A 12,101-nucleotide genomic window follows, 5' to 3' on the forward strand; every position below is an offset into this window, starting at 1 on the left:
GATCATGGACTCGTAAAGGGAAAGCTTTGTTGGAAAAATCTCAGTCTCTACCCTTTGTAATGGTTATGGATTTTATGGTAGAAGTAGAGGTAAAAGATTCTGAAAACTCCACAGAAAAATGCTACCCTTCTCAGCAAGAGAGACAATAAAGAGCTCTCAAGAACACTGCTGATTAAAGGAATAGTAAAAATATGCCATAGAGAAGGCAGCAATCCTTCCAGAAAAGTGACTGCAGGTGTTCAAGGATATTAAAACCACATTTTGTAAAAGAAAGTCCTCCCAGAAAATACAAATAAGAGATATATTCTTGAGATGTATTATCTATTGATGGTTCATTTTTTTCATTACATCAAAAATATTGTCATATAAAGTATCTCAGGTAGTCAAAATGTCAAAAAATAAGCATTTTATGCAACAGCTATTAACTCTACTTACTACATTATGCTAATACTGATGAGACAACATATTACTGAATTTAGGGATCAGTAGTGAAATCTTCAGAATAAAAAATATTGAATTACAAATTAGTTTGCACTACTTCTATTTTGAAAACCTTTCTCTATTTAGATTCTGCCATGTCTAAGAAGAAAAAATGGAAACTTTGCCCACCTTGGTATGTCCCAATTAATGAATTGTATTAGAAACAGAATTTCAATAAATATTCATTTCTTCATTCTTTCAATAAACAGGCATTAGACACATATTTGGCTCATGTCAGGCACAGTACTAGGCACTGGGGTTGCAAAGATGAAGGGGGCACAGTCCTTGCCGTTGAGGGTCACAGTCTGATGAAAACAGGCAAACAAATAATTAGTGCACAATAGAGGACTGTAGCTAATTCTTACTGAGTGTATCAGTCTAGATTATTTTTGAGCTGTCCTAAAGGATGATAAGCAGTTTGCCTGATGGGCAAGAGAAGGAAGGGTCCTCCAGGCAGAAGGAACAGTATTTGCAATGATACGAGAGGCTGAGAAAGAGCATAAGAACAGGCAACAATAGTTGCTTAATGTGGCTGGATCCCAGGGGATCTTTGGGAGGTGAGGCTGGAGAAGCAGACAGGGTCCAGGCCATGGAAGGTCTTGATCCCTGCTAGGGAATTTAGGCTTTATCAAAGTCAGGAGAAGCTGAAGGAATTTAAATAAGGAAGTGGGATGATCAGATTTGCATTTTAGGAAAATGGCTTTGGTGGCAATGTAGTTGGAGTAAATGAGGCAGGGTTGGAGACCAGTGTTTGGAGGTTACTACAAGGGTTTGAGCAAGAATGATGATTACTCACACGTCCTGAGTGCTAACACATGTGTTACGCACTTGACATATGTTATCTAATATATTTTTTTTTAGAGAGAGAGAGGGTGGGCAGAGGGAGAGAGAAATTTTTTTTTTAAATGAAGATTTCTTTATGAAATATTTTAGGCACAGAGAAAGTTATAAAGAATATTATAATAAACATCCACATTCTTCTCACACAGCTTTATCAAATCTTTTTTTTTAATTTTTTATTAACATATAATGTATTATTTGTTTCAAGGGTACAGGTCTGTGATTCATCAGTCTTACACAATTCACAGCACTCACCATAGCACATACCCTCCCCAATGTCCATCACCCAGCCACCCCATCCCTCCCACCACCCTCCACTCCAGCAACCCTCAGTTTGTTTCCTGAGATTAAGAGTCTCTTATGGTTTGTCTCCCTCTCTGGTTTCATCTTGTTTCATTGTTCCCTCCCTTCCCCTATGCTCCTCTGTCTTGTTTCTCAAATTCTTCGTAACAGTGAGATCATACGATAATTGTCTTTCTCTGATTGACTTATTTCGCTTAGCGTAATACCCTCTAGTTCCATCCACGTCATTGCAAATGGCAAGATTTCATTTTTTTGATGGCTGCATAATATTCCATTGTAGATAGATACCACATCTTTTTTTTTTTTTAAAGGTTTTATTTATTTGACAGAGAGACACAGTGAGAGAGGGAACACAAGCAGGGGGAGTGGGAGAGGGAGAAGCAGGCTTCCCCAAGGAGCAGGGAGCCTGATGCAGGGCTCGATCCCAGGACCCTGGGATCATGACCTGAGCCGAAGGCAGGCCCTTAACGACTGAGCCACCCAGGCACCCCGATACCACATCTTCTTTATCCATTCATCTGTTGATGGACATCTTGGCTCTTTCCATAGTTTGGCTATTGTGGACATTGCTGCTATAAACATTGGGGTGCATGTACCCCTTCGGATCACTACTTTTGTATCTTTGGGGTAAATACCCAGTAGTACAATTGCTGGGTCGTAGGGTAGCTCTATTTTCAACTTTTTGAGGAACCTCCATACTTTTTTCCAGAGTGGCTGCACCAGCTTGCATTCCCACCAACAGCGTAGGAGGGTTCCCCTTTCTCTGCATCCTCACCAACATCTGTCATCTGTTAATTTTAGCCATTCTGACTGGTGTGAGGTCGTATCTCATTGAGGTTTTGATTTGTATTGGGAAAGAGAGAATCTTAAGCAGGCTCCACACTCAGCACAGAGCCCAACACCAGGCTCGATCTCACAACCCTGAGATCATGACCTGAGCTGAAATCAAGAGTCAGACGCTTAACCAACTGAGCCCCCACCCAGGTGCCCCTTTATGTTATCTAATTTAATCCTCACAGTGATCCTATAGGGTAATGTATTAGTCAGGGTGGGTTAGGTTATGCTGTGACAAGAAACAGCCCCCAAATCATTAAGCAAAATAATTCTTTGCTCATGCCACATGTCCCATGTAGGTTGGCCAGGGGGCAATGCTCCTCATAGTCACATAGAAACCCAGGATAATGGAGGTTCCATTTCAATATATACCTCACAGCTTTGAGAAAGGACCATCACCGCAGTGGGAAGTGAATGTGGCTCATTGTGTCTGGGCTCCGAAAGCTTCTGCCCAAGCGTCACACAGCCACAGTCAAGTCCAGGGAGGCAGCAAAGTACAATCCTACCATGTGCCCAAAAGGAGAATCAGGAATATTTATTTATTTTACTTTTTAAAGGTCTATTGATTTGAGAGAGAGAGAGAGCATGCACACATGAGTGAGGAGAGGGGCAGAGGGAGAAGGAGAGAAGCAGACTCCCCCCTGAGCACAGAGCCTGTTGTGGGGCTTGATCCCAGCACTCTGGGATCATGACCTGAGCTGAAGGCAGACGCTTAACTGACTGAGCCACCCAGGTGTCCCACATGTATAATTTTTTTTTTTTCATTCGACAGAGAGAGAGTCAGTGAAAGAGGGAACACAAGCAGGGGAAGTGGGAGAGGGAGAAGCAGGCCCCCTGCGGAACAGGGAGCCCCACGTGGGGCCCGATCCCAGGACCCCGGGACCACGACCCGAGCCGAAGGCAGACGCCCAACGACTGAGCCACCCAGGCGCCCCCCACATGTATAATTTTTTATGGTAATACTGGAGAATACAGGTGATAAATTTTAAAAGCTTAGGCTCTGGATTCTGTTGTCTTCCTTTGAAAAGTTATAATTTTTGTTCTAGTAAGCAGTTCAATTATTGATTGGCCACTTTGAACTTGTGCAGGTTTTTCTTCTTTTTTTCCCCCCACTTTGTTAGTGCCGATCATCGGAAAAGTCCCAGATATCTTCCCAATCCTCTGTAATTTAGTGCACTCAACCTTCAAACCATTTCCCCTGTGGGTCTCATCAAGGTTTAGTTTTAGGCATTATTTAGGCTTCCTCTAGGGCAGTGACTCTTGAACTATAGCATGTATTGGAATCATCCAAAGAGCCTGTCAAAATACAAACTTCTGGGCTTCTTCTCCCGAATTTCTGATCCAGAAGATCAGAGGTGGGGCCCCAGAGTTTGCATTTCCAACAGGGTCTCTAACAAACTTGCAGGTGCTGCTGCTGGTGGTCAAGGGACAACGATCCAAGAACTATTGCTCTAGAATACGGTCCTTATTTTTTAAAGTGGGTTTTTTCTAGTGTCCTCACTGGATGCCTAAGGTATTATTAACGAAGTATTCATATGGCTTTCCAGTTAGGCTGAGCCAAAACTCTGATGACCCCTATTACGGCTCGGACTCTAATATCCATGCTCAGCCTTCAACCCACAGAAGCTGGCATTTGGTAATCCTTGGAGAGTCTCACCTTACCCATGTACAACCCAGGACTTGGCCAAGTACCCAAGAGCCCTCCCTCTACAAAGTTTCCCCCTCTCCCGTGTCCTACCTTACAGAATCCAGCCGCACAGCTGCCCCAAATTCTGATCTCTGCCTCTCAATTCAGCCAGTCCTCTAACTCACTGCCCTCAGATAAAGGGCCAGAGTGATTCTGGGCCTCACCTCTTGAGTTTCTCTTCACTTAAGGGCCACAGACTTGGGTCCTGGAACAACTGACTCATGTATTTTGTCCCGTTTAATATTTTTTTTTTTTAAGATTTTATTTATTTATTCATGAGAGAGAGGCAGAGGGAGAAGCAGGCTCCCAAGGAGCAGGGAGCCCGATGTGGGACTCGATCCCAGGACCCTGAGATCATGACCTGAGCCGAAGGCAGACGCTTAACCATCTGAGCCACCCAGGCGCCCCCGTTTAATATTTTTAAAACAACGCTGGGTGGCTAGACCGGTACCAGTTTCTACTCCATCATAGCCAGGGATGGGAGGCCTGGTTTTAGATCTTTTGAATTTAAGGAGCCTTGGACTATCCAGATAGAGATATCAACAACAAAAGGTTAGCCTAGAGATAAAAGTTTACAAGGTATCCATGTATCGATAGTGGTTGGGAATAGGGGCATGAATCACATAGGTTATACAAAATCAGAAGCGTAGAGGATCAAAGAGAGAATCTTGGGGGCACTGCCAATTTTTCAGGGGTGGGTGAAAGAGGATTGGCAAAAGAGGCATATCAGGAGTGGTCCAAGAGGCAGAAGAGCCATGTCCTGGAAGTCAATGGAGGAGGGTTCTAAAAAAATATTTTGAATTCTTACTATGTCTCCCCCATGTGCTAAGAGGTTTACCAAAAAAACATTTAAAAAAAAATATTTCAAGCAACCCAATAATATAGTACTATTATCAATCCCATTTTATAGATAAGGATGAGCATGAAGATGAAGAACCTGACCCGTTAAGTAACTTGTGTAACATCATGCAGCTGGTAAGCAGCCGAGCAGGACTTGAATCCGGGAATTCGGACTCCGAGACTCAAAAACACCACAATGTTCTGCCTCATTCCAAAATAGGAGAGGATGACATATGCCACTGGCTGGCCAAGAAGCTGAGGATTGAAAAGTGCCCGTGGGATTAGGTATTAGGGCCACTGGTGAGCTCAGCAAGAACTCACTGCAGTAAACAGTAGGTGCTAATTAACTGCTCAATTTTATCAGCTCCTGGGCTTAACCCCTTATTTGAGCCAGCAGAGTGCCATACACATGGCATCTCCCAGCCCTTGCTTGCCTTACCTTCCTCCTCAGAAACCTGCTCCAGGCTTCCCCTCAGAAAGAGGAGACCCACTCCCTAGTTGCATTCAGGGAAGGCAAGATCCGTGCTCCAGCCTCCTAAGGGGGTGAAGAGAAGTGGGAGGTGACTATTTATAACTCACTACCTGTGCCCAGGCACAGATTTATATGCATTTGAACATATCATCACCTCAATTATCTATGCTCAGATTAGCCTTAGCAATTCTTCAAGCTCTCACAGCTGTCTTCAGGTGTTCAGGGGATTATTATGGGGAGATGTTGATCAGCTGTTTTCCATGGCTTCTGTGGGCAGAACAAAAGAAAAGAGGCTTAAATGTCAGCAAGGGATTTAGATGTAAGTGAGAACTCTGTGGGACAGGGAGGTCCTGTGTACCCAAGCAAGGGTTTCCAGCCTTTCTGTCTTAGTTAGCCCTAAATATTCCCTTCCCCACCATACCACCTCTTCCTTGGTTTTCTGACAAAAGAGACAAAAACAGTAACAGCAAATTCTTATGTAGTTCTTACTTCATGCCAGGCACTGTTATTAAGGTTTTTACTCATATTCACTTATCCAAGACTCACAACAACACGATGAGATAAGTACTATTGCTATCCCCATTTTACAGGTACGAAAACTGAGATACGGGGTGAATAACTTGCCAAAGTTCACACGACCGATAAAAACATTTCAAGCCTTATGCCAAAGTCCATCCTCTTCAGCACTACCCTATACTGCTCTCTGTATGTGTGACACTAGAACAGAATTTGGTATCAGGCAGAGCAGGGAGAAATGCTAGCTAGCAATTGGGTATGGAGGCTGTAGTCGATTGTGACAAAATGACCCGAACTGATCCGTGCTCCCTGAATTTATGCCTACATGTAGTCCCCTTCCACACTGAGTCTGTGCCATCCCAATGACTCACTTGGCCAACAGCATGTGATGGAAACAACTTTCTGGGACTTCAAACCCAGGCTTTAAGAGGTCTGGAGCTTCTACTTTCTCTGTCAGAACCTAACTGCCTTATAAAGAAGTACAGTCTATCTACCTGTAGAGAGGACACATGTAGAGAGAAGACTTGGAGGCCAAGAGGCCATGTGGAGAAGAACAGAGGCACCTCAGCTAAGAGCCAGCACCCAAGTGGCAAAGGAAGCCATCTTGGATCCTCTAGTCCCAGCTGGCCTGTCCCAGGAGACACCACATAGGGCAAAGATGGGCTGAACCTGCTGAGCCCTGCCCAAATCCTAACTCTAGACTTTTGGGGTTTTCGGGGGTTTGTTTGTTTTGTTTGTTTTTACAGATTGAAAAAAGTTTCAAACATTATTGTAGAGGTTTCTGCGAAGGTATTTTTTTGATGAGCCAAATCCTAACTCTAAAAGGGCTGTGGTTTTAAGCCAGTTTCTTTTTTATTGTGGTGAAATATACATAACATAAAATTTTATCATTTTAGCCATTCTAAGTGTATAGTTCTATGGCACTAAGTTCATTTGCATTGGTGTGCAGCCATCACACCATCCATCTCCAGGACTTTTTCATCATCTCAGACTGAAACTCTGTCCCCGTGAAACACTATTTCTCCCTCCTTCAAACCCCTGGTAACCACTATTCTAGTTTCAGTGTCTATGAATTTAAGTCAATAGATTTTAAGGTAGCAACATATAACTTCATAGAGATACTGACAGACTTAATCATCTGCTTTTAGAATGTATTGATGTGTTTCTTAGTTTATTAAATACCAGAGAGTTGTAGAAGCAGCAGGAACCCTCCCAGAGCTTCAGCTTGCTGCATAATTTGTACATGTAATTCTAATGCGTCATGGCCTATAGTGTTATAGGTAAAATTATAATACCTAACATTCACTTTAAAGTTGAAAAGGCAGTTTCACACTTAATGTATCATTTGCCTTTCACAACAGCCTTGGAGGTAGAATTAATTTTTTTTCCTTTTATAGATCAGGGAATTGAGGATCAAAGGGTTTAAGTGACTTGCTCAAGGTCACAGCATAGAGAGAACAGGTTGGTCTGCAACCATTTATTGATCATTCCTGCTGGGTAAGGGAGATTGCGGGGGCACCCAAAAGATAATTCAGCAGCTTGAAAAAGGAGACACAAGCCTGGTCCTCAAACAACATCTGCTCGCCTAGGACACACCCATGGATATGCCCACAGGAGAATCCTTTGATCGTGCAGACTACCAACCAAGATGGCTCCCAATGAAATGTTTTATAGGGTGTGGCTGGGTCCTATATTAAGAAACAGATATGCTTGGCTGTATATTGGGCAGGAAGAGCATGACGAGGCAAGCCAGGTATGTCTCCATTGAGTAAAGCCACAGACTCATGCCCATTCATAAATCAATTCAGTGGGTCACAAGCTATATATATTTTTTAAATGAAATAGAGCAGAATTCATTGAAGTAGTAAGGGCAAGTGTTTTTCTGAGGAATTTATTTCTGTAATATTGTATATACATTTCGTAGTCATGTTATTTGGGACTTGGGTCACAATATGAAATGTATTTCTTACCATGGTGTGAATGCTTGAAAACAAGCCCTATCCCAGTTCTTTCCTGGCCATGGCCTTCCTCAAAGTGCAGAAGCCTTCTGCAGTCTCTAGGGGAACTATAGCCCGTCTACATGCACTGGCCTATTGCAAACAGTAGAAAAGGGGTGTAATTTTAGCACAAGGACAACACTCCAGAGGCTGGTTTGGAATGGCTGAAATTGTTGTATGTAAAATTTTGCCCGGGTGCCCAAAGTGACTTATGACACAGAGACGTGGTGACACGATTCTAAAAGCGCTGGATTAGTCAGGGAAACTGAGGTTCCATCTTTGGTTCTGCATCAAATGCCTGTAATTCCTTAAAATTTTCTGGGCTTTGTTCCCTCATCTCTGGCAAGAGGGAAGATCAGACTAAATTATCTTTAGGGAAAGTTTCCAACCAAGAGAAGGAATGCTGGTAAGATTTAGGTCAATGCCTCCTCATTTTCCCAAGGAGTGGCACTGCAATAGGGAATGCAGAGGGAAAGTCAGTCTCTCTTTTGAAAAAAAAGTGAGACCAGGGATGCCTGGGTGACTCAGTTGGTTAAGCGTCTGCCTTCGGCTCAGGTCATGATCCCAGGGTCCTGGGATCGAGTCCCACATCGGGCTCCTTGCTCAGTGGGGAGCCTGCTTCTCCCTCTGCCTGCCTCTCCCCCCGCTTATGCTTTCTCTTTCTCTCTCTCTCTGACAAATAAATCTTAAAAAAAAAAAAAGAAAAAGAAAAAAGTGAGTCCAGTTTTTTGTTTGTTTATGTGTTTTCCAAGGTTGATAAGGACAGACAAACACTGTCTTTGAAAGATAACAAATGTACATTTCTGGTTTGAGGCTGAAGACTTAACCTTGAGTACCCCATCCAGGTCAGGTGTCTACAATCATGAAACTTACATCATTTTAGTTTCATGAATTAAACAATAAACAAATAAAAAATAAACAAAAAATAAATTGTCTAGGTCCAAAGTATGATGGTGAAGTCACAGCACCCCAATCACATATAAAATTTTGTCCCTGTAATTAAGCCATGAAGGTAGTTGGAATTCCTTGAAAGTTAAAGGCACGCAATCGTGGTGATTCTTTACCCTGAACTTAGGAAACATGAATTCCTTGGTGGCAGGATTTCGATCCTGGAGCCCATGTCAGGTGAGGGGGGGCTGGGCCAGTGACCACTGGCAGTTCCTGGACGTTAAGAGAGGCTCCATGGCAGAAGAGAAGGAGCCTGGACATTGCCAACAGCCCTTGTTTAAAAAGAAAAGAAGAGTCGTAGAGTCTCAGCAATAATGGCTCTGCTTCTGCCAATATCGGCAGAGAAACAGGTGCAGAGAGCTCTGAAGAGCACTTCCAGCCTAAGTCGTGGCCCAAGAAATGTCCCAGAAGCCCATGCTCCTTGACCTGCTGGGCTGAATCTGGAGTGTTTTCAGGTATACTCAAAGCGGTCTAGGAATGACATGGGAACGTAGCAGCTTTGTTTGCAACTTAGGAGTAGAAATTGTTTTTCATTAAACAGAAAAATATCCTTGTCTGTTTGCATTTCAAACAAAGTAATGCTGTTTGGGGACTGATAATAAGAAAATACATTCTCATTGGGAAACTCCGCATCTTTGTACAATTTCGGGAGAGTATAAAGGAATTGTTCGAATTGCTTTGTTTTTCCTTTCTCATGGTATAGAGAAGTTTATGTGATTTAATGACTTTTTTATGGTAATTTTTTAAGAACATATTCAAACCAGATGCCGTTTAGTAGACTTGAATATTGCTTAACTCTCTGGAATGATAAAAAGCACAGATGGGCACAAACTGAAGAGGAAAGTAAGAAAAGATTTATTCAAGGGCAGTGAATTATATTATTAGGCCCGTGACTACTTCCCATCCCCCAAACTAACCCCAAACCCAGCTTATCTGAGTAAACCAAAGGGAATTTAATCTTAGCCCCTACTATGTATTCTGTACATTCTGGCTGACATTGTAGACCCTGTTAGAAATCTGGTTGGCTTCCAAGCGCATGCAATACTAGAGTGAAGAAATAGTATAGATAACTATCTCATTTTTCTTTCTCTCTGAAACATTGACAATGATTCATTGTAGAATGTCTCGGGACATTCGAGGAAGTTATCCACAAACATTTTGCAGAAATCTGTCAAGAGCTGATTATTGCAATTTATATTATGTGGCTATTTCATTCCCTAGGCTTCATGTGTTGCAAGATTAAAACACGCAGGGAAGACAATGCACTCTATAGGCTGCCAAACATGAACAACCAGTAGTCAAAGGGCAGGTTCAAAGTGTGGTGTTTTCAGCTCCTGAAAGGACAGAATGGTGACCTTAGGTGACACAGGCAGAACCACCAGACACACATCAGTCCCTTCCTAAACAGAGCAAACATTAGCCAGTAAAATGGGGGAAACCCGTTAACTCCATCTAATTGCTCAGGAATCCTTACACACGTGCCAATTTCCGCAGGATATGCCACATTCGAGTTCCCTGATATGCAAATAGAAATATCACAGACACTTGAAATTCATACATAAACTCCAAGCCCTTATTTCAGCAACTCAGTTTTACTCCTCTGTCACCAAAGGCACCAAGAGTTGTAATCAAGGCCTACACTGTAGGCAGGATTTGACCCTCTTCCCTGCTCCCCATCCTGCAGACCAGCTCCTGAGTTATGAAGTGCGTGAATAAAGATGCCAAGGCCCAGCCCCAAATGGAACGGTCACCGTTTGGAAACTGAATTCTGGGGTCCAGTAAGAAGATTCCACTTTAGCGGCACAAGGCACGGCAGGTTTGCCTGATTCTGAGAATCAACCACTCAAGGCAATTTTTGATTTTTTTTTTTTTTTTTTTGGTCTCAAGTCCTTTTACTATGTGTGAGAGACATATAGATCATTTAATTCTACTTGCTATTGAGTTTTGGTTCGTTTTTTTGTGTTTCAGATTTTATTTTATTTTTTTTATTTTTTTTAAGATTTTATTTATTTGGGCGCCTGGGTGGCTCAGTTGGTTAAGCGACTGCCTTCGGCTCAGGTCATGATCCTGGAGTCTCTGGATCGAGTCCCGCATCGGGCTTCCTGCTCGGCAGGGAGTCTGCTTCTCCCTCTGACCCTCCCCTCTCTCCTGTGCTCTCTCTCATTCTCTCTCTCAAATAAATAAATAAAATCTTTAAAAAAAATTAAAAAAAAAAAGATTTTATTTATTTGACAGAGAGAGACACAGCGAGAGAGGGAACACAAGCAGGGGGAGTGGGAGAGGGAGAAGCAGGCTTCCTGCAGAGCAAGGAGCCTGATGCAGGGAGCCTGATGCGGGGAGCCTGATGCAGGGAGCCCAATGCGGGGAGCCCGATGCGGGGAGCCCGATGCGGGACTCAATCCCAGGACGCTGGGATCATGACCTGAGCCGAAGGCAGACGCTTAATGACTGAGCCACCCAGGCGCCCCTTAAGATTTTATTTTTAAGTAATCTCCACACCCAATTCGAGGCTCAAACCCGCAGCCCTGAGATCAGGAGTCACATGCTCCACCAACTGAGCCAGCCAGGTGCCCAGCTATAGGGTTTCTTTTTGGGGCTTTCACTTGAGGGCACCTACATTCTCTCCCAGAAATAGACCAGTCTTGCCATGTCTCTTAATCTATACAGTAGCCTCATGCTTGCAAATGCCCAACGAACACTAGGTTAAAGTCTCTCTCATACTCTTCAACAAAGATGATGACATTTTCTTTCATAACATTGAACTCTGCATGTCAATCTTAATTAACTTATTTGCTTAGGTTAAAATTATATGAAGTACATTTAAGAGCATTTATGGATGCACACATTTAAAGTAAGCATTATACATATACACACACACACACATAAAATCAAAGCAACCATTTTTTTAAAAGTAAATTCTTTTTGAGAGCCTTAATTTCAACTAGTCCCCCATGACTCTGTGAATCATCTTTTTCCCGGGAAGATAATTTAAATGACTAAAGGTAGTCGTTTTGTCATGCCATAAAAACACATCTATAATTGAATATTTCTCTACAGACAATAGTGTGCTGATGGTTTCCATAGAAATGCGAAGTCCAAAAATGCATTGAAGTTCCTTTCCTCACCTCTGTTGAACTTTCCTTTCATTACCGAGTGAAGAGAGATCACTCTTTCATTTTGTCGG

At 42.8% G+C, this 12,101-nt stretch overlaps 1 long non-coding RNA gene across 1 annotated transcript in view; it reads right to left on the bottom strand.

The window, feature by feature from the left end:
- Positions 1–1,660: 1,660 nt before the first annotated feature.
- The window catches only part of LOC123848623 (uncharacterized), an 83,495-nt gene continuing 73,054 nt past the window's right edge, over positions 1,661–12,101 (bottom strand). Inside the window, exon 5 of the long non-coding RNA XR_010409341.1 lies at positions 1,661–5,723. This is a non-coding gene — a long non-coding RNA (uncharacterized LOC123848623). The remainder of the gene's footprint in view (positions 5,724–12,101) is intronic.

Source organism: Mirounga angustirostris, unplaced genomic scaffold, assembly GCF_029215605.1.
Source record: "Mirounga angustirostris isolate CCGP_5_RB_7025 unplaced genomic scaffold, mMirAng1.0.hap1 SCAF_2, whole genome shotgun sequence".
In the NCBI taxonomy this organism is placed as follows: domain Eukaryota; kingdom Metazoa; phylum Chordata; class Mammalia; order Carnivora; family Phocidae; genus Mirounga; species Mirounga angustirostris.